This window comes from Fukomys damarensis, unplaced genomic scaffold, assembly GCF_012274545.1.
Source record: "Fukomys damarensis isolate Sample0158 unplaced genomic scaffold, DMR_v1.0_HiC HiC_scaffold_12, whole genome shotgun sequence".
Taxonomy (NCBI): domain Eukaryota; kingdom Metazoa; phylum Chordata; class Mammalia; order Rodentia; family Bathyergidae; genus Fukomys; species Fukomys damarensis.
Genome location: NW_022900924.1, coordinates 41,442,035 through 41,463,572, shown reverse-complemented (window position 1 = coordinate 41,463,572; position 21,538 = coordinate 41,442,035). Strand labels below are relative to the sequence as shown.

General features: G+C 37.9%; 1 long non-coding RNA gene across 1 annotated transcript in view; it reads left to right on the top strand.

Annotated features, from left to right (window-relative positions):
- Positions 1–1,225: 1,225 nt before the first annotated feature.
- The window catches only part of LOC117285716, a 55,074-nt gene continuing 34,761 nt past the window's right edge, over positions 1,226–21,538 (top strand). The window contains exon 1 of the long non-coding RNA XR_004516821.1: positions 1,226–1,353. This is a non-coding gene — a long non-coding RNA (uncharacterized LOC117285716). The remainder of the gene's footprint in view (positions 1,354–21,538) is intronic.

Here is a 21,538-nt window from a genome sequence, read left to right as displayed (position 1 = left end):
TTACCGTTACTCTTTTTTCCCCCCACTGGCAAAAAAGAAAAAAAAATAAATAAATTAAAAAAAAAAAAGGAAAGGAAAAAAAAAAGACTATTAATTAGAAACGAGCCCCAGGTCCCTGCCATGTTACCCTGCCACGTTCCCAGGCCCTCGAGCAGGATAGCATTACATTGTCAGTAGTAATTTAGCTCTCATCTGTCTCTGCTAATTATTGTCACATTCATCAAATTCATCAACAAAAGTGCTCTCAGAAGGATTGCATATTTGCAGTTAATACAGCATAAACTGGTATTACCCATCACCACATTTGTGATGATGAGAGGGACACAACTTATTCATCCCTAATTAGAGCAAGCTGGGTAATTAATTATGCATTCCGCCTTATTACTTCTGAGTTCCCAGATATTGTTTGTCTAAAAAGGGGGAGAAAGCAGGAGAGAGAAGCCTGAAAATGCAAAAAAAAAAAAAAAAAGGGTGATGTGTTTTGTCACATGCGCTATGCCATAATTCCCACCTGACAAACTAGCTGAATCAGTGGAAAATTGCGAGTTGTCAGCAGCAGAATAAACTGCTGTAATAGCTGATTAATGATCAGCACCTGTGACAGGTGCTGTACAGGACTGTAAACTTGGTTTGATTAACAGTCACTGGACGAATAAATATTAGTGACAGTCAGCGGAGAGCAAGTTTGCTTGTTTTCTTCCCTGTTAACAAATCGCACGCATTCAAGTTATTGATATTTCTGTCTGAGACATTCTGTTTTTTCGTAGTCATCTGGCAACATTGGCAATGAGTTTTAATGGATTGTGTTTGTTTTTGTTCTGTTATTTTATCTAGAACTAAAATTGTATTTTGACAGGATGACCTGTAGGGGTTTAAATCCACCAGGTGTGGAAGAACAGACAAAAAAGAACAGGATTCACACTTGGCTTAATTTATGCTCACCTGCTAGTAATCTGTGTGTGCGTCTTCCATACATACAGACATTCACATACACAAGTATATTCATTGCATCCATTTACACGTATGTACAGGAACTATCAAGGAATATTCATGCTAAAAAAACACAGAAACAAACTTAGAATGTGATGTGCACTTTGTTTTTAAATTTTTAATTGATTTTTTTTCCCCTCTGAGTTGGATATTTTCCCTGATAATATTGGCAGTGTCTCATTCCCATGTCTCAGTCCAGAAATGAAGGGACCATTTTCCCAAGGCAGCTATTCAAGACGGCTGCTGGCTTGACTGCTTCTACTGAATTGACCAGTTACAAACAGACTGGTCAGGAGGTGATTAACCTGTTGGAGCGGACTGATTATTAACCAAGAGTCAAGTGGCTAGGAAGGCAAGCAAAGGGTGAGTGACACAAGGGGCCCATTTTGTTTTTTTTTCAGGTTATACTAAAAGAGGACATTTGCCTTCGCTGCGGTAGTTTTGACTTTTTGGAGTGTTGTTTAGAAAGGTTAGGGTGGTGGGTTTTGGAATTCTGAAGACCTTCCAGTAGACTTCAGTTCTACAGATGTAAGTAGAACACTGGTCCTACTAACTTTGTGAAAGTTACTTAATCCACTCCCATGTTTGGTTTCTCAAGTGTACAGGTGGGCATTTCCAACTCAACTTAACCTACACTGGAGCACTGCAGTGGAGACTGAATGAGATAATGTACAGAAAATGTCCTAGTGCAGTGCCTGGCACAGGCCACACTCAGTGATTAACATTTTAAATTATTATTATTATTAAATTGCCTTCAGCTTCTATTTAACTTGATGAGTTGCTTTAAAACCAATTAATTATCTTTTTTCCTCCTCGGACTACAAAACAATGACAAAAAAATTTAAAACAAAGCCAAACATTTCTACTCCCTTATCCATGAGTGAAAACCAAGAGGACTGATACCCAGGGAGCTACTCTGGGGCTACTCTGCCTTACTGAGGTGCTTCTGAGAACACAAAGGTTGGAGTAGGGGGTGTACAGGACCTCCTGTCCTTCCTCCCTGTTTTTATAACAGGCCTTTGCAAAGTTCAGGGATGATGGTGGAGATATACTCTGAGGAATCTTGTTTAGCACAGCTCCTAATTTGGATGGAAATGAAATAGTTTATAACCAATAATCACCAATAGAAACAAAGGTAATAACAGTGAAGCAAGTTTATTTGGTAACTTGGTGCACATTCATTTTGGAATTAACCGTCTGACTTAAAGAATAAAAGTGACGGAAATGCTGGAGAAGTGACAAACAGTCATATTTCCAGGACAGTAGGGAAGGTGCTGTTGGATCCTATTTAACTCATAAAGCCCATGTACAGTAGTTACATAAAATAAAAACTGGAAGCTTTAGTTGTATCTGTACTGATCCTACAAATATTCTGCAAGTACTTTTCATGAAGAATCACACTTTTTAAAAGCTTATTTTTCTCAGTAGTATTTCTAATTTATTTTTTAAAAGGATAACTTTAATCATCGGTGTCCCCTATAAAGCCATTACATGGAGGGTTAAATTATTATTACTTTTTAAATTAAGCTTATCCGTACATTTTAGGTATACAGTACAGTTCCATTCATCACTGGGATCTTGTGCCTGTACATGACTTATCCTGGTTCTTATTTTTTCCCCACTCCCCAGTCTTCCCTTCACCCCCTCCACCCTTCCCTGTTTACAAAGACATTCTTACCACGTTTTTCCTTTTCTCATAGTTTTTCTTTTACCTTTTTACTTTTCTGTTCTCCCTCCCACTTCCTCTACTCTTTTAGAGCTTTTTTTTCCTATTATATAATATCAATTATACATTTTGATCTTTATTTACACTTTTAGTTTTTCACACCAGAGGAACTATTTAGTATTTAGACATGTGTCTTATTAATTTCACTTAATAGTATGGCCTCAATGTGCATCCACTTAGCTATAAATGTCTCTAGTTTCTCATTCTTTATGGCTGAGTAGTACTCCATTTTATTAGCAAAAAACACATCTCCTTTATGCAGTCTCCAGTTGATAGGCAATTGGGTTGTTTCTAAGTTCCAGCTATTACAAACTGCTGCTATAAACATGGGTGCACATATGTTGCTGTGGTATGATTGTTTTAATTCTTTTGGGAAGATACCCAGCAGAGGAATAGCTGGGTCAAATGGGACTTTAAAATTTACAAAACAGTGCATCTTATAAAACTTTTGAAAAAAAAATCAATATTTAATAATAAAGTATATCACCTCTGTGTTCTAGTCACCAAAGCAGTGGTTCTTAATCTCTACACATTGGAACACTTAAGGGAACTTAGAAGATATAAATTTCAGGAACTACCATGAAATATTTTGATTCTAGCCTTTAGAACTAAGGATAAATACATACAATTAGAAATTTATGTAATGATGGTGAAAAAATAAAAATTTATTCAGGTTATAAAACTGTTAACATGAAAATGATGCCTAGAAATGTATAAGCACATTACCTATAGGAGCTTTACAGTTATTTGAAGTTGTTCCTTAAAGTATCATGGGTGAAATACTTTCTGGGGAATAGTTAATCCAGTTAGGGAGAAGAAGAATCTAATGATTCAAATAGTAAGAACGACACTGTAAATTCAACTCCTATCACTAATTAGAATGAAGAGGCAAGTCGCCTGATTTGACTGGGAAAATTTCACCCAGCATTGGTGGCTAGAATATTTCTGTGGCTGTTGGGTGAATGAGACAATGTCAGGGCTGATGTGTTGTTTGCAGCCTTTTTCCAGGTGGAAAACCTGCTGCACAAATGGTCACAGGAAGTCAAGGGACTTGGATATGCCTGCCATTCTGGACACAGAAACATAGATCACAAATCAAGCGATAGGTGCTCCACGCTCTCTCTTTCTGTACTTTGTTATACAAGTTTTGCTCATCCTTGGTGCACGGTCACTGTAGAGTTCATTGGTCCACCATTTCCTCACTGTGGCTTATGGCCATATGATGCAGGTGACCAGTGAAATAAACTGGAGATTTCCTGTTTTAGCGGAACACTGATATTGCACCTCATGTTACAGTTCTATGAGGGAGTCAGTTCACTCTGTCAATTTCTACATCTATGTTCTAGAATTTCTCTAGTGCGTTAGTTTAGGTTTTTAATTACTTAAAGATATTGAATTATCCTCGTGCAGTTTGCTCAAAACAAGGAAAAGCCTCCGTCTCTGAAAATTTAAGGAGGAAAATTCTAAATTGGCCTATGGGATTTTGGGGGTGGATCAACAAAGAATGATTGGCTTCATAGGGTCACTTTGACCCTCAGTTTTCCATGGTCTCAACTAAAGAGCATGGGAGGGTACACTATGGCCCATAGGATAATCTGGCCTGTTATGCATTTTTGTGAGGCCTTGCAAAATAAGAATGGCTTTTACTTTTTTTTTTTTTTTGGTACTGGGGATCAAATTCTGGATCTTGCACTTGTGAGTCAGATGGCAGAACCACTGAGCTAAATCCCTGGTCCTGGTTTTTACATTTTTTAAGTGATTGAGCATAACATATTTTGTGACACATAAAAATATTATGAAATACAATTTTAGTATCCATACATAAAGTTGATTGGGACACAGTCATGCTTATTTGTTCCCATATTGTCTGTGGCTGCTTTTGGGCTAAAATGGCCAAATTGAATAGTTGCATCAAAGGCCCTATGTCCCACAAAATTGAAGGTATTTACTATTCGGTTCTTTCCAGAAAAGCTTTGCTCATCCCTACTGAAGTTTCAAAGTTTAGAAATACCTGGAATATACAATCTAAATCACTTAGAATCTTGTTACAATATAAATTTTGATTCAATAGATCTGTTATGTATTTCTAACAAGGGTACCTGGTGATGCTGGTGTTACTGACCTCAGAATCATATTTTGGGGTTCAAGATGCTATACCATGACTCTCAGTATAAAGGCTCAGGAGCCTGATGCCCACCTGATCACAAACAGATCTTTCAAGAATGGACTCAAACTAATAAGCCCACACGACTGATGTTGAAACCTAGAAATTTCATTTATTAAATTGGCCATTGAGAAATACGATAGGATCGCTCCAGAATACTCCGTTCCTATAGACATGGCACCTGGATGGTGAATGAAAGGGAAGCAAGAAGAGATCTTTCTGTGTTTAGTTTGATGAAAGATCTCAGGCTAGTTAGAAATGTGCTAGCTCACTGGCACTGGGATGAGATTGTGACAGTTTAAAATGCACCCAGATGACTGTTGCTCCCAAGAATTTGTTTTATATTTGATAAAGAGGTAGAAAAAAAGGAGTTCAAAGTTTCTCAACACACAGAATTGATTAATATTTAAAGAGAGAGATGTTAATTACTCTAATTTGGTTACTACACATTGTATATAAATACTGAGTAATCATATTGTATCCCATAAATATATACAATTATTATATGGCAATTGAAATAGATCGATACAAGCCAAGTAAAATAAAAAGGGTGAGATACAACACATGCCCAGAGTTTATTTTAATCAGGTGCGGAACGAAGACCCGCAAACCCAGAAGTGAGCGGCATGCGGGAAAAACTCCTGTGTATAGATCTGTTGAAACACGAGGCAGGGAAAGGCACCAGCACTGGTCGGGAGGTAGAGACAGCAAGGCCCAAAGCTTGGCAAGAGACTTCATCGTGGTTTCCTTGGGAGAGGGAGGAGGGTAAGCACTTTAAGATGGGCTACTTTGCATAACTTCTGTGGGCTCTGGGCTTTGGGGGCTGCCTCTAACGCTCTGGAGCAGGGCCCTGGGGCGACTGGGGTAGGTGAATAAAGACCTGGAGAACAGAAAGTAAAGAAGCAGGCAAATTCTAGGGGCCGGGCCAGTCTTTCTGAGGGTGAAGATAGGATGCACACTGCCCAGCACAACTCCTTGATTACCAGTTTTCTGTGTTTTTCTTTTAAATCTGCTGATCCCTTCTTCCTCCCTCCCTCTTTCTTTCCTTCCTCTCCCTTCTCCTTCCTCCCTCTCCCTCCCCTCTCTTTTCCTTCTCCTCACCTCTTTCCCTTTCCCTCTCTCCCTCCCCACACCCTTGGTCTCAAACTCACTTCTGCCTCCTCAGGCACCATCACACAGACTAGATCTGTTAATTCATTGAAACTATATAAAAATGTCCCAGTCTGGGACTGCTTGAATTCTCAGCTCTTTTTATTTTTTATTTTGAGACAAAGTCGTTAATTTGCCCAGGTTGGACTTGAACTTGTGATCCTCTTGCTTTAGCCTCCCAGAGGGTTGGGATTACAGGTGTGCATCACTACATCTTGCTACTTTGGGGTCTTTTAGTTGATTTGGGGTCTTGATTATTGAGTCCAACATGCTTCCTATTCACCAGATATTTATTACCAAGCTTAATTTATAAAATAAATTTTAATTTTTTTTCTACACATTGAAAGGGTTTTTCTATACAGTGTCCAATACTACAATACCAGCTTTAGCATATACAATATCAACGTGCTGTGACTATTTGAATACTTGTAACACCTTACTTCAGACTGTGTAGCCCTGTCTTTCCAGCAGACCACAAATTACTGATGGTGAGTGGGAGTCACTTTTGTTAACAGAGGTCACACAGAGGATGGAAGTAACACCATGGTCGCATGAGCTTCTAGACAGATGGAGATGTTTTGTAGGACACAGTGATAGAGGAAAGTAGTGGGAGTTGCTCTTTGCACAACCAACAGCATCTATAGATTGATTTTGAGTGACATTTCTGGGAGTCGTGCCCTAGCCACTTGTCTTACTTTTCTCGTTGCTGAGACAAAATACCCAACACCCAACATTAAAGGAGCAAAGATTTATTTAGTTCACAGTCTGTAGAGGTTTCAGTTCATAGTTGGCTGGCTCCAGGACAGGGTGGCATGGGTGGACAGGCATCACAAAGAACAAACAGTTCATCATGGGCAGAAGGTAGCAAAGCAAGCAAAAGACAAGGCAAGCCTCTTTCTGTCCCTTATATTGTACCCAGGCTATCAGTGCCAAATCAGTGGACTGATTTAGTAATCACCTACCCTTAATCCTAGCACCTTTAATCATAGCATTGCATCATGAATCAATCACAAACTCTAGATTCAGAGAAAGCTACCTATGATTGCATGAGGTTTTGGGGTGAAATCTAGACAGAAGCCATAACATGCCACCCCTGACCCCTCAAAGATTTATACATAACTCTTTATGCAAAAGGCATTTTGTCCATCTCCAAAAGTTGCTAAAGTCCTAACAGTTTTAGCACTGCTGAAAAATCCAAGTCCAAAGTCTCCTCTGAGATTCAGGCAAACTCTTAGCTATGAGCCCCTATACAAATGAAAAGAAAGTTAAATACTTCCAACCTTCATTGACACAAGAGAGACATTCCCACTCCAAAAAGTACAAAGAGGGCAATAGAAAGGAACGGGAACAAAGCAAGTCCAAAATCCAACAGGGCAAACTTTAAGTCCTGTAGTTCCATGCCCAGCCTCCTAGGCAATCTATGGCTTTTCCAACCTTCTGGAGTTTTCACTGCACCTTCAGCTTCACACTCACCGCTTCACACACTGCCCTCTCGGGGGTGCACTGCCTGGCCTCTCAAGGAATAGAATGAAGTAAGTGTTTTTTTACTGCAATCCTTTCCTAACTCTTCCCTTTCCCATAAGCTCACTGCAAAGGTTCCTAAACCATGTGGTCAGGTATAGTCACAACAAGGACCCTACTCCTGGTAGGGTTCTGTCTTCGTTATTTTTCTCATTGCTGAGACAAAATACCCACCACCCAAAGTTAAAGGAGGAAAGGTTTATTTGGCTCACAGTTCATAGAGGTTTCAGTCTATAATCAGCTGGCTCTAAGACAGGGTGGCTTGGTACACAGGCACTGCGGAGGAGAAACACTTCATGGTGGGAAGAAGGTAGCAAAGCAAGCATGCAGGGGACAAAACAAGCCTCTGTTCCCTATATTGTATCCAGGCTGCTGAGATTAGGTTGGTGCCAAACCAATCTGTGATCACCCACCCTTAATCTGAGCACCCTCAACCCTAGCATTGTACCATGAATCAATCATACTCTAGATTCAGCTACATTTGAAGAAGCTACCTATGAGTGCATGAGGCGTTGGGGGCACTCAAGACACAAACTATAATAACACTATTCTAGCCAAACAGAATCTTCTGTAATTGTGGCAATTTCATTCTATTCCTCACTTACATGACACAGTGGCTCTAATCTTGATTCAATGATCATGAGTAATGTGTAAAATTATACCATAGCATTTAAAAAGATTTCTCTGCACATTTTATTTTAAATATGTCATAGCTCTACACTCATGAGGACTGTCCTGAGAGAGAAGTAGACCCAGGTTCTAGTTACTGTGTGACCATGAACAAATTTGTTTTCTCATCAATCAAATATTGAAGAGAAATTAGACCTCTAAACTTTCCATGGGCCTTTCTGCCTTTAAAACTGAGCTCAACTGGAATATATCTGTAAGATATATGTAAAAATGGCATTCATTTCTTTGTTGGCATATTTCTGGCATATGCCACATGGTAATTTGGACCACTATTTAGCTTTTATTTCTTATTGCTGGTATTCTCATGACTTGTTTGCAATTCTCTTCTTAATTGTCTTAATAACAAATAGAAAAAAATTAAAACTCTTTGAAGGAGACATCTTAGTCACTTTGTAGACCCCAGCATTTTTTATAAGGGAACCATCCAGTTCATGTCAGTTGAAAATTGAAATAGTGTGGGGATAACCTCAAACTCATAATTTTTGGAGTAGCACTGCCTTAAAAGGTTAAGGGGACATAGCCTTGCACAGTAAGGAACTTGGCATCCAGTTGGTTGGATGTGGGGGCAATTTCTGCGGTCATATTTCAGTAGATATCTTCATAAGGTTATAAAATAAATTTGTTTCTCTGAAAACTTTTGAAGAGTAACTTGACCTTCTTAATGTTTCATTACATTTCTGATAATCACAGTAACTTCTAATAGTTCTAGAATTAGGTTGTAGCTAAAGGATCAAGAAAACTTTTGCATTGACATTAGAATTTTCACATTATTTATAGCTTATGGAAAGGAAGATGGTCCATGTAAATTAAGGTCAAGGCCACACCTATATAAGCTCTGTTGGATTAAAAAATATTTAGAAGGATATTTTCCTCCTTTAATACATTTCCGTTTATAGGCAATGTTTTTGATCAGAAAACTAAGAAGGAGCAGTGGGTGGGAATGGGAGAAGCCAAAGGTAGAACTGGTGCCAACAGATGCAAAACTGCCATGGAAATCTTTGGCCCAGAAATAATAGCTTACCAAAACACATACATGACCACACACACACACACACACACACACACACACACGGTTGTTGGAGTCCTCAACAGATACACAGTCATCTGTATACACAACAGTGCTGTTGGCCAGGAGTCCTGGAGGCAGGCCAACCTCCCCTCCAGATGCCACTGCCAGTGAGGAGCCATTTGGCATCCAGTCCTCTAACTGCCAACCTTGTCTCCTCGCTCTGGCATGAATTCTTACAGGGGCTGCTCAGCTAAATGAGGGCTCTGAGGAGTTCAGTATTAATATGCCGCAGCAACAGGGAACACAGTGCCACGAGAGCCCTGTGTAGCATTTGAATGATTTTATCCCTTCATTTTTTTCTTATGTTAAATAACCCCAACTTCTATGGATTCATCCACAGATAAATGCAATTGCCTTGGAAATTAACAGTGATACGATTTGATGTCTGCATGGTGTCAACTTTCCTCAAGCCGGAAATGCTTTGTAAATTTTTAAAGAACAAGAAATTGAAAACACATATGGGGGGGCTGGAGTAATGGAGCGGAGGGGAGAGAAGAGAAGAGGGATGAGATGGGATGAATAGAACAGGAGAGTTAAGAAAAGAAGACCAGAAAATAAAATATACTGATCTTTTTCAGTTAGAGAAATTGTTTATCTCTTCAACAGTAGCAACAGTACATGCTGATCGGTAGCTTGCAACAAGAACACATTTTTTATTAAGTTCACTGCTACATTTTAGATATACAAGAACACATTTTGGAAACTGCCAATCAAATAGGCATCAATAAACATCTATGGCAATTTACGTGCAACTTCCGAAAAGATCAACTGAACCTCACGTGAGCACAGTCTTCTCACCTCGCCTCATCACCTCTCAGCTCTTCCCGTGTGCGCTTGTGCCTATCCACAGCGCCATTTCGTACTCGCCTGCCTGCCCCACCGGGAAAGGCTTTTTTTCCTGCTTGTTTGTCCTTTCCCTCACACTGCTGAGACAGAGCAGCCCGCGAAGTCGGCTGAAAGAGCCCGCTTCACTACCCTACTTTTCAAAAGCAAAGTTTTGAGACACATCTGATGGAAAGGGAAATTATCAGAGGATGGCATGACACCGAATAATTTCGATGAATTCAGAACGACGTAATAGCTAAAATCACATTTTAATTTGCACAATAAATAGTAATTTTTAATTTAGATTTCTGTAATGGTAAAACAAAACAAACTTCTATTGCATTCAGGAGAAGAGAAAAAGCAGAGGTCAGTCTTACATTGCTTTTCTTGGCTCTGCTAGCTAATTTTGTATAATTGTAACATTTGAATAGGAGCAAGGTTTTTGTGTGCTCTGTAGTGTTTTTCCAGTTTTCCCATAAAAATACCATAAATTCTTTGTGATTGAGTTTTTAGCAAATCAGTGATAAAGTAAGCAATCTTAATCATAGAAGAAGCAATGTTTCCCTGGATACCTTTAGTGGGCCTGTCAATATTGATGAATTTGAAATAACATTAATTGCTCTCAGATATATTAGAATCACTGACATTGATAAGTCATCCTCAGGGAGATATGAGCAAATGAGGCAAATGTTCTTCACCACACCGAGGAAAGACAAACGTTTTTACAATAATACATTAGGCAGCCTACTTATGTAATTCTGTTGCATAAGGGCTTCTTAAAGAGCCATATAACCCTATCCAGAGATACACTGTTTAACTCACACACAGAAGAGAGATCTTCATTGTAAGAAAGCATTGGCCAAGGTACAGTGTAGAATATCTAGCATTTCATTACTTTCTACACAAAACTCTATTTGATCATTAGTGTCAAGTGTGATTATTTGTTTCTCAATTGTACATTAATATAGATAAAATCTTCCATTGTTATTGTGTAAATGTGATGAAATTGTTACTAATTACATTGCTGTTTCCACAATTAAAGTTCTTCTGTAATATGTAAACTACTTTTGCTGTGTAGCTATACAGATATGTGATCAATGGCAGTATTAGTTGTCTAATGTCTCCTTAGGAATTTTCTAACTCACCAATCTAAAGGAAGCCTGTTGTATTTACCCTGTATGGTCCTCTTCTGTGATCTCACCTAATCCCACATTTAAAAAATTTTTTTTTTCTACATGATTTTCCACCTTTTCTTTTAAAGAGAATATGATGTATCATTTGTATGGGAAACTAACTCTAAGAATACCTTTTCTCTCTGTGAACTGAAAAAAAGAGGCTAAAGTAATAGGAAGATAGATGTTTCCCTTCCATTGACTAGAGTCAGAAAAGCGGCACCAATCCGCGTTTCCTTTTCCCTCTGTCCTTCCTTTATCTGTCTTTGAACACTAGCTTTCCCTTTATCATTTCATGGCTCATCTGTGCACCTGCAAACATCTAGAGGCATCCACATATTCCTGCACAGGCCGCAATGGCTGCCTGGTCCTTCCTAATCGAGTGAAAACTCCAAATCACCAAGCCTATAACTAATCTCCTTTTCCATAGGCATGTGCTACTTGGAAGGGCTGCAATCCATTTTATGTTGTCAGGAAAATGTCAGTAATCACTTATGCATGTATTTTTATGCTCTTGTCTGATTATTTGTATTACAGGGGCTAATTTTGAGGAATATTAATAACGTTAGCTAAATTTGTTGAGCACTTAATATGTGCTTTCTGTGCATTTCTTTCTCTAATGCCCATCAGTCCTCAAAGTTTGGTTAGTATTATTTCCATTTATGGATGAGGGAAATGAGGCTTGGAGAAATATCATGGCTAAATAGTTGAACTTGTCATAATTTGAACCCCGCAGTTTAAATCCAGAGCCCATGTTGCTAAAAAGAGTATATGTAACATAACATTTAGGTGAAAAAGGATTTGAGAGTCAGTGAATTTGGAAATGCTGAGTTATACTAAGTTGTACAAACTTTTCTTGTGTGATTCTTTTCAGAGCCTTTAATATGCCTGTGAACCTTGGCTTTCTAAGATGGAATAAAATGTGTGATTTTTCTCATGTTATTGACCCTTGTTGATTCTCTCCTATACTTACTATTCCTTGGATAACACTGTGGGAATGATTGGCTTGGTATACACGTACAGAAGCATAATTGTTGGGTCAACCTAGTTACACTTTTACCGATTGTTTTAAAAATCCAGAATGAGTCATTATTCTTTAGCAAATGAAAATATCTGAAATGAATGATGGCATCAGGGGGTGAAGGGACAAGGACTCAGAAAACATTCCAGGTGAGATTTGCGTGAAAAACCATTAGTGTGGAGAGAGTCATGCAGTTTGTGTCTCCAGTTTATTATGTTTCCTTCCATGCTCCATTTGTAGGAGAAAGACCAAACAGCAAGAATAAATGATATCAATGCTCGGTGTTCACAGTGTGCAGAGGTCTTTAATCCATTATCTCATTTGCCCCTAACAATAATCCATTTTATAGGAAAAGTAATGAGATCAGAAAGGCTTAAAAGCCAGGAAATGGTAGATCTGGAACTCAAACCTAAGGCTTCTGGTTTCTAGTCCAATTATTTTTTTCCCCTACAATTCCACTAGTACTCTGAAAAGAAACTCCATTTCCAGGAGATTTTCTCTAATCAGGTAATATTCAAGTCAGCGCTTAATACCTTAACTCCCGTGGTTCCAAAATAACAGCTGATTAGACCAAAGAGCCTGATGCTAAGGACAGGGGCTCAGCACACAAGTGCTGGAGCCTGAATGTCTAGTTTCAAGTGTTAGTTCTGACACCCACTATGGCTGGAACCTTGGGCAAAAGATGTAACTTATTATTAAGTCACTTAATTAACAAAAGAAAATAAAATTACACTTAGTAAATTGTACCAACCAAGACAAACAACTGGCTAAAAAGATTTTGGTTACGTTTTCAGAATAAGGATTGAAATAAGATTTTTCATTAACGGAATGTGTATCTAAGAATATCTTGCTTTGCTACACAGTTTCATTAATCAGGGATTGACTTTCTCCCCCATATTTCCTGATTAATATGTGCTAATGGTTTGAATGCTCGTATCTTCTCCAAAATCTGCATGTTGAAACTTAACTGGCAATAGGATCATTTCAAGAAGTGCAGCCTTTGGGGTGTGTGTGAACCATGAAAGCAGAGAACCCATGAAGGAGAGCAGAACCTTTCTAAATGAGGTGTGTCCCCTCCTGCCTTTTGCACTGTCTCCTTCCACCATATGAGAAGATGCCTCAACAGGGTGCTGTCTTGGAAACAGCGACCAGGCCCGCAGCAGATGCAGCACGCTGGTATCTAAACCTCCCCTTGCTTCAGACATACTTATTCCAGTATTCTTGTAGCTTTTTGAAGGTGTTCTAGAAGTCCTTTTTTTGTGACTATCTTTACTTGTGCTGTTGTGGCTGCCTTGCTGTCCTGAATCAATTCAAAACCTTTACCCTCATGGTTATTTTGAATGTGGGAAAGCACCAGACCCATTGAGATGTACGGAGACACATTGCCGGTTTTTACGAACCTGCCTTTCCACTGGATGACATCTGGTAACAGTATTCACCGAATTTTCCATCATGCCTTAAAAACACTCATAAAAGAGGACTTCCAGAACTGCTTCAGAGGGTGAAAAGAAAGAAGTGTTCATAAACCAGGAGGAGTATTTTGAGGAGGATTAATGGCAATGCATCTTGTACTTAATACTTCTAAAATTTAAACATGCACTGTATTTTTTGAGCAATCTGTGTGTGTGTGTGTGTGTGTGTTTGTGTGTATAAAGGCAGAATTCTCCAAACATTCTTGACATTTTTTTTTGCACTGGGGATCGAACTCAGGACTTTGTGCTTGTGAGGCAGGTGGCAGCACCACTGAGCTAAATCCCTGGCTCCCTGGCCCCTTTCTTGATTTTTTTAATAATACTAGTAGGGCAAATGAAATATATGGTAGTTTCATTTATTAAGTAGTAAGGGCCAAAGTGTTAATAAGTATTTATACCTGAATAAATTAATAGCCTTTGCAAAACAATATGTATTACATAATTATATACAGTAGAATGCAAGTATACATAAATTGAAAGAAGAATATTTCCCCCAAAATTGAAATTACTTACTAATGGAATATGTGCAGCTGTTGGCCACTGCAAGACCTCTGTCTTTGGAATTGGATTAGTTCCTGTTATTCTTGTTTGCTATTGCAGTTGGATTCTAGGTATGGTACTTTTTATCAAAGCATCCACAGAAAAGTCAGCTTTGCAAAGACAGGAAATAATCAAAAGCAATGTGCTATGATTTAATGTTAAAACTGCGAGTAACTTAGAGCTAGTAGTTCACATAGTTCATATGTGTTTCCCTCAAACGTATAAAATGCCTCATAGCACCCCTGCAGAATTCACTACAGTGCCCGAGGGCACCTAAATACACAGTTTGGGAGCCATAGGATTAGGGTATTATATATGGTAACCTATATTTCAGCATAAGGGGGTAAAGCATTTAAATTGTTTTGAGAGGGAGAAAGAGAGAGCAAGAACCTGTTATTTATAAACTCAATCTAACTGCAGACTTTCTTCTAAGAAGGAAAGTAGCCTACATACCCAAAATATAGATACAGAACAAAATAAAAGATAGAGAATAGGAAATATGGGGATAGAGCCTTTGCAAAAGACAAGGGGACAAAGAGTTGGAGGGAGATCAGAGGGAGTGGATGAAAAAAGAACTAAAATGTGTTATGTACATGTACCAACTCCACACAAGGAATGTAAACAGCAAATACTGCAAATGTGCTAATAAACATTAAAAATTGAAAAAACAGCACAAAACAAAAGAGGGCTTTGGCTCAGTGGTTCCACCACCAGCCTCGCAAGTGCAAGGGCCCAAGTTTGATTCCTGGTACAAAAAAAAAAAAAAAAAAAAAAAAAAGTAGCCCACTGTACACAAAGCAGGCAGAACGCTTATATTATTATTTTTCTCCACCCAGAGGGAAGAAAGAATAGTGAGACACAGTTCGAGAATGAGTCTGCTGAGATGCAATGGGATACTAGACCCTACTTTAAAAGAGATTAAAAAGAACCAAACTTCTTCCCAGAGTAAAATGAGCAATGCAAGCATAGTGTGAAGGTAGAGGGGAGACACCAGAAGTAGGATGAGAGGCTGGGTCTTCAATGAGCACAAAGGGCTGGTGAAAAATTTTAAGAATAGTGCTACCTGATATCCTACTGAGTCAGGAACACAAACCATTTCCCCACACCTTCAGCATAGTCTGTTCTACACAAATGACTCAGTGAGTAGTTTTTGATGGAATTCGTAAAAGGCTGGGTTTATTGTTGGATCAGCCTGGAAGGGAGCAGGAAATTACAGTGCACAGATGCTTCTGAGAACTCTGGGGAGACAGGTTCTCAAAGCTAGAGTGACCACAGCAGCCAAGTCACCAGGAATGCCCAGAAGACCTGAGGTGTGGAACTTGACAAGGGAGGGTAAGAGGATGACCAAAGACTCGGTAGATCACAAAAGTTGTGCACAGTTATGGGTGGTGGTAATGAGTCATTTAATGTAATACTGGGACTCTGCAGATAATATTATTCTCAAAGACAGGGTTATGATCAGAGACTAGAATTTTTTTTGGTGAGTGAAAAGACCAGTCTCAAGTTCAGGGCCATAGTCAGTGTCCAGTCTGGATCCATGGGCAGACACGGTGCACATCAACCGAAGGAAGCAAAGTTGTCTAGGCCAGCAGCAAAAACTGTCTGTAAGATGCTTGTCAGAATCAGTGTTGTTTCTCTTCTATGGCCAGGCTTAACTTTTGTTGCTGTCAAATGACCAGGGACACAGAGATTTCAGTACTGTAAGAGACCCAGAGACCAACTAAAGATTTTTGTTTTTACCGATATCCAACATTCTTTCAAAACAAAACCTCCTAGAAAACCAGGAATAGAAGGGAACTTTGTCAACATGATAAAAGGTGGGGATGAAAAATCCATAGCTAACTGGGCATGGTAGTACATGCCTATAATCCCATTACTCTTGGAGGCTGAGGCAGGAGGATAGCAACTTACTTGTACAAGGCATCCAGACTGGAAAGAAGGAAGTAGAACTATCTGATCATTAGCCATTAAAGAAGTGAAAATAAAGACCATAATGAGATACCACTTCTTTCCTAGAAGGATGCTTATCACACACACACACACACACACACACACACACACACACACATACACACACACGCCAGAAAATAATGTGTTGGGAAGGACGGGGAGAAATTAGAATCCTTGTAAAATGCTGGTGGGACTATAAAGTGATATAGCTGCTATGGAAAAATGTCTGAAGGCTGAAGATTCCTCAAAGAGCTAAACATAGAACTACCATGTGACCCAGCATTCCACTCCTAGTCCCTAAGTTTATATCCAAAAGAATTGAAAACAGAACTCATATGAGAATGCTGATAGCAGCAATATTCAAAATAGCCAGAAAGTATACAATAGCCAGAAAATATCCATCAATACATAAATAGATAAGCAAAGTATGATATAAACATATGAATATTATTCAGCCTTAACAAATGAAATTCTCATGTACGCTAAAATATACCTTTTTTTTTTTTGGTACCAGGGATCAAACTTGGGAAATTGTGCTTGCGAGGTAGGCAGTGAAACCACTGAGCTAAATCCCCAGGCCTATGCTAAAATAAAGATGAAGCCTGAAAATGTACTAAATGAAAGAAAGACGATATAGAATAATACCATATGACTCTATGTATGTGAAATAATAGAAGGGGAAAATCCACAGAGACACAAAGTAGAATAGAGGTTACCAAGGACTGGAAAGAGAGAAATGGAGAGTTATTGCTTAAGGAATACAGAGCTCCTATTTGGGAGAGGAAAGATTCTGGAAAGTAGTGAGGATGGTCATACAACATTGTGAATATACTTAGTACCAAGGAACTGCCTACTTAAAAGTAAAAAAAAGAGCAAATTTTATGTTTTATATATATATATTTACCACAATAAAGATGTGTTTAAAATTGGCTATTTTGAGAAGCTGAGGGAATAGATATATATTAGAAAAATTAATCTATGTTTTAGAGTCTTACCATCCTTAAGATGGAAAAATCTGACTAATCTACTCAGTCAGAAACACCAAACATTATTATATACCATTCAGATACTGTTCTATTGGTTTGAGGTCCTGTTTTCTTTTTTTCACAAGTCCAGGCTAAGTACATTCTCCAGAGTCTGAGTCGTCTGGGATTCAAAGGAAAGGGAGACAATCAAGCCATTTTTGATTGACAGTGATACTATCCATTACTTCATTCTGGGACTTAATAAACAAGTTCTGTTTGGTCCTTTGGCTGTGACATTAAACAGAAATCTGGGAAACTTTTCATAAATATTTCTTGCAAGAGAATTATAAGTATTATACCTTCCATGAACACAACAAAGTGAAATTCTTCTTTCTGAAGGAAAAGTGAACATGGAACATGGTATCACTTTCTTCAGAATATTAACCATATGCCTTTATTATCTTCTGTATTTATTTTTCCCCAGGAAGATTTACAAGGAAGTTGGATCAAAGCTTTGTTAGAAAAATTGTGATGTAGAAAATTGGGTTATCTAGGACCTGTGGGCTGGGATAAAGGGTCTTTGGGGCCAATGGGACAGGATCAGGCAGTGGGTGCTGGGGAGTGTGTGAGCGCTCTACTCCAGAGCTGGTGGCTGGGCCAGAATCCAGTGGCTGAGAGCATAAATAGCAGATCATTTGCTGGGGGAGCAATGTTACATTGGTTCTCCATCAATGTCTTGTTATCTATCTGAAATCTTTCCTAAGGAATGCAATGAATTTAAATAAACGAGAAGTAATTAATGCTTCCTACTTATGGTTGAACACAAATATAGTTGAACTTATAAGTAAGGGCGAAAAAGGCAGGTTGGGCTAAAGGACAATAGTATAAGAAGAACCATCAGGGCTCTTGTATGTGAAAAAATGTCCTCGGTGGTGGTAAAGCACTCAGTAGAATTCTCTGGTCATGTTGTGACTTTGTTGGCAAAACAAAGATGAAAGTAACCTCATTTATCACGATAAAACATTAACATAGCAAGCTTCAGGATCTTAGGAGGATATGAATGAATGTTAAAATGGTGTGTTTTTGAACTAGGAGAAAAGAAGGTATTCCTGATTTTAATGGCAAATTTTAGGCTTTTGAAAGTGGAAATGTCATTTGCAATGTCAGACAAAAAAAACCTAACCAACAACCAAACAAGCAAAAAACCAAAAAATAACTCCCCACAGAATAAAGATGTCTTGGGTAGTCCAAAACAGATTTGGAGTTGCCTTAGGAAACAAGGGTATTTATTTGATTAACTATTTCCTTGCATTAGCAGCCAAGGCTAATATTGGGAATTACCATATGCTAGAAGGTGTTCTAGTTACTTTAAATGTATGGCAGTATTTAGTGAGTACTCTAAACTAAGCTGGTTAAATATTAACCATATGAGAGTTTTCTTCTTTCAGGTTTAGACACTCCTTTTGTATTTGCTTTGATTTTTATTTTGCTTTCATTATATTCTTCTGACCTTATGTTGATCTACATACATTAGTTTTGATCACTTTCTTATTTCAAGGAAATTTGTTACTTGAGATTACTTCTGAACTTTGCTAAAGAAATGTTTCAAAATTCACCTAAAAAAGCAAGTCTTCAGCAGTTAATTTTCATGAAAATTTTTTTAAATTACAGAATATGTGATTGATTTGTCTTTACATATGAGTGTGCTGAATCTGTGTTCTCTTTTTGGCTAACAGAGTAATTTCTAAATAGTTGGCTGAATTAAAAATTAATCTCCCCAGATGATCAGAAACAGAAGGCCTGTGAATCATTCTGTCCTCTAACTTGTACCTCTACCTGTGAATATCCCTGCACCACACTTCGCAGGGTCTGGTCCTTTTAAAACACCATAGTATAATTTACAATCTCTATATTGTTCCTGAATTGTCATTATTATTACTATTATCATTATCATCTCATACACGATATATAACTATCTTACTTTCCTAATATTCTGACAGATACTGTCAAAACTGACAAGTTGGGTTGGGGGTTTAGCTCAGTGGTGCCACCACGTCTCAAGAGCAAGATCCTGAGTTTGATCCCTGGTATCCCAAACAAACAAACAAACAACCTAACAAGTTCATGAATGACCATGAAATGATGACAGCGTCCACGAGTCAGAAATAATTCAGGCTCAATTTCTCATAGTTAATAGCAAAGTGCTTTTTTTTGTTTTGTTTTGAAGTTGTAAAAGCTTTTGGACATAGTTCTTTACACTACTGCATTGTCCTGCACGGACATGGTCCTTGTTTGACATTAGGTTAATGGGAGATTCCTTGCCCTGCCATAACCCAAAGCAGAATTCTCTGTGAATCAGTTATAGGCCATCTGTTTGTATGTATGTAAATGAGTGTTTGTGTTCACAAAATGAAATATTTTAAAAAGGTAAGACAAATAAAATTATCAGCCATAAATCTACTACCGTAACACAATCATTGTTAAAACTTGGGTTACTCTCTTTACAATATTTTTTCTATTATCTCCTTGCTAGAATTGGGTTTACTGTTAAATTTTTTTATTCTATTGTTAATTTCACAGATGGAATCATTTCCTTCTTAAATATCAATTTCTTTATCATTGAGCCTGAATATGGTTCATAAAAAATTTACTATCTCAAAATTTAAAATAGTGAAGGAAAGGTCAGCAGCAAAATATAGCCTCTCCAGGACTTTGAATTGAGGCACCTGAACAACAAATAGAGAAGAGAAAGAACACAGCTCTGGGAATCAAGAAAGACATCAGGGCAGAAATTAATGAAATTGAGAGTAAAACAAGACAAAGAATCAAAGAATCAAAGAGTTGGTACTTTGAAAGAATAAACAAAACAGACAAACCCTTAATTAATCTTACCAAATAAAGAAAGAAAAGACTCAAATCCATGTATTTAGAAGTGAAAAAGGTAAAATCATAACAGAATCTGTTAAAATCCAGAAGATTTTCAGTAACCACTTCGAGAATATATATATTTTAATAAAATAGGAAATTCAGAGGACATGGATAAATTCCTAGATTTGTATGAACTACCAAAGCCAAACTGAGAAGATATAAAAATCATTAATAAGCACATATCAGTCAGTGAAATTGAAAAAGTAATTAAAAAACTGTCAGCTAAGAAAAGCTCAGGTTCTGACAGAGTCACTGCCAAATGGTACAAGAACTTTAGAGAAAATCTAATGCCTCACTCTTTAATGTAAATTAAAGTGAAAAAGTACTCCCAATATCATTCCTGGAAGTAAGCAGTACCCTGATTCCAAAACCAGAAAGGGACCCAGCCAAAAACAGAGAACTACAGCCCAATCTCTTTAATGAACACAGATGCAAAAATCCCCAATAAGGTATTGGCAAACAGAATGCAGCAAATCATCAAAAAGATCATACATCATGACCAAGTACGATTCATTCCAGGGATTCAGGGATGGTTCAGCATACCCAATCAATAAATGTAATATACCATATAAATAGAAGCAAGGACAAAAATCACACGATCATCTCAATAGATGCAGAAAAAGCATTTGACAAAAATCTAACATACATTTATGATTAGAACACTGAAGAAAATAGGAATAGAAGGTCTTTGTCTCAACCTGATAAAAGTCATCTATGGCAAATCAATGGCCAACATCATACAAAATGGTGAGAAGCTAAAAGCTTTGTCTCTAAAATAATGAACAAGACAAGAATGTCTGTTTCTATTTAATATAGTTCTCAAATTAGCTGGAGCAATAGGACAAGAGAAAGAAATAAAAGGCATGTAGAGATAGGGAAGGAAGAAGTTAAATTATTATTTGCTGTGGACATTATCCTTGACATGGAAGACCCCCAAGATTCCACCAAAATTCTCCTAGAACTAATGTCTACATTCGGCAGTGTAGAAGGATACAAAGTCAGCACTCAACAATCAATAGTGTTCCTGTATACCAATAACAAACTCACTGAGAGAGAGAGATTAGGGGAACAATACCTTTCATCATAATATCAAGAAACATGAGAGATTTGGCAGTTAACCTAACCAAGGAAGTGAAAGGCCTCTATGATGAAAACTATAGTACTTTGAAAAAGGGGAATGAATAAGACACCAGAAAATGGAAAGATATACCCTCTTCCTACATAGGTAGAACCAATATAGTCCAAATGGCCCTATTTTGACCCTGTTGTATAGATTTAATGCAATCCCAATCAAAATACCAAGAACATTTCTTACAGAATTTGATAAAGCAATTTTTTTTTTTTTTTTTTTTTTTT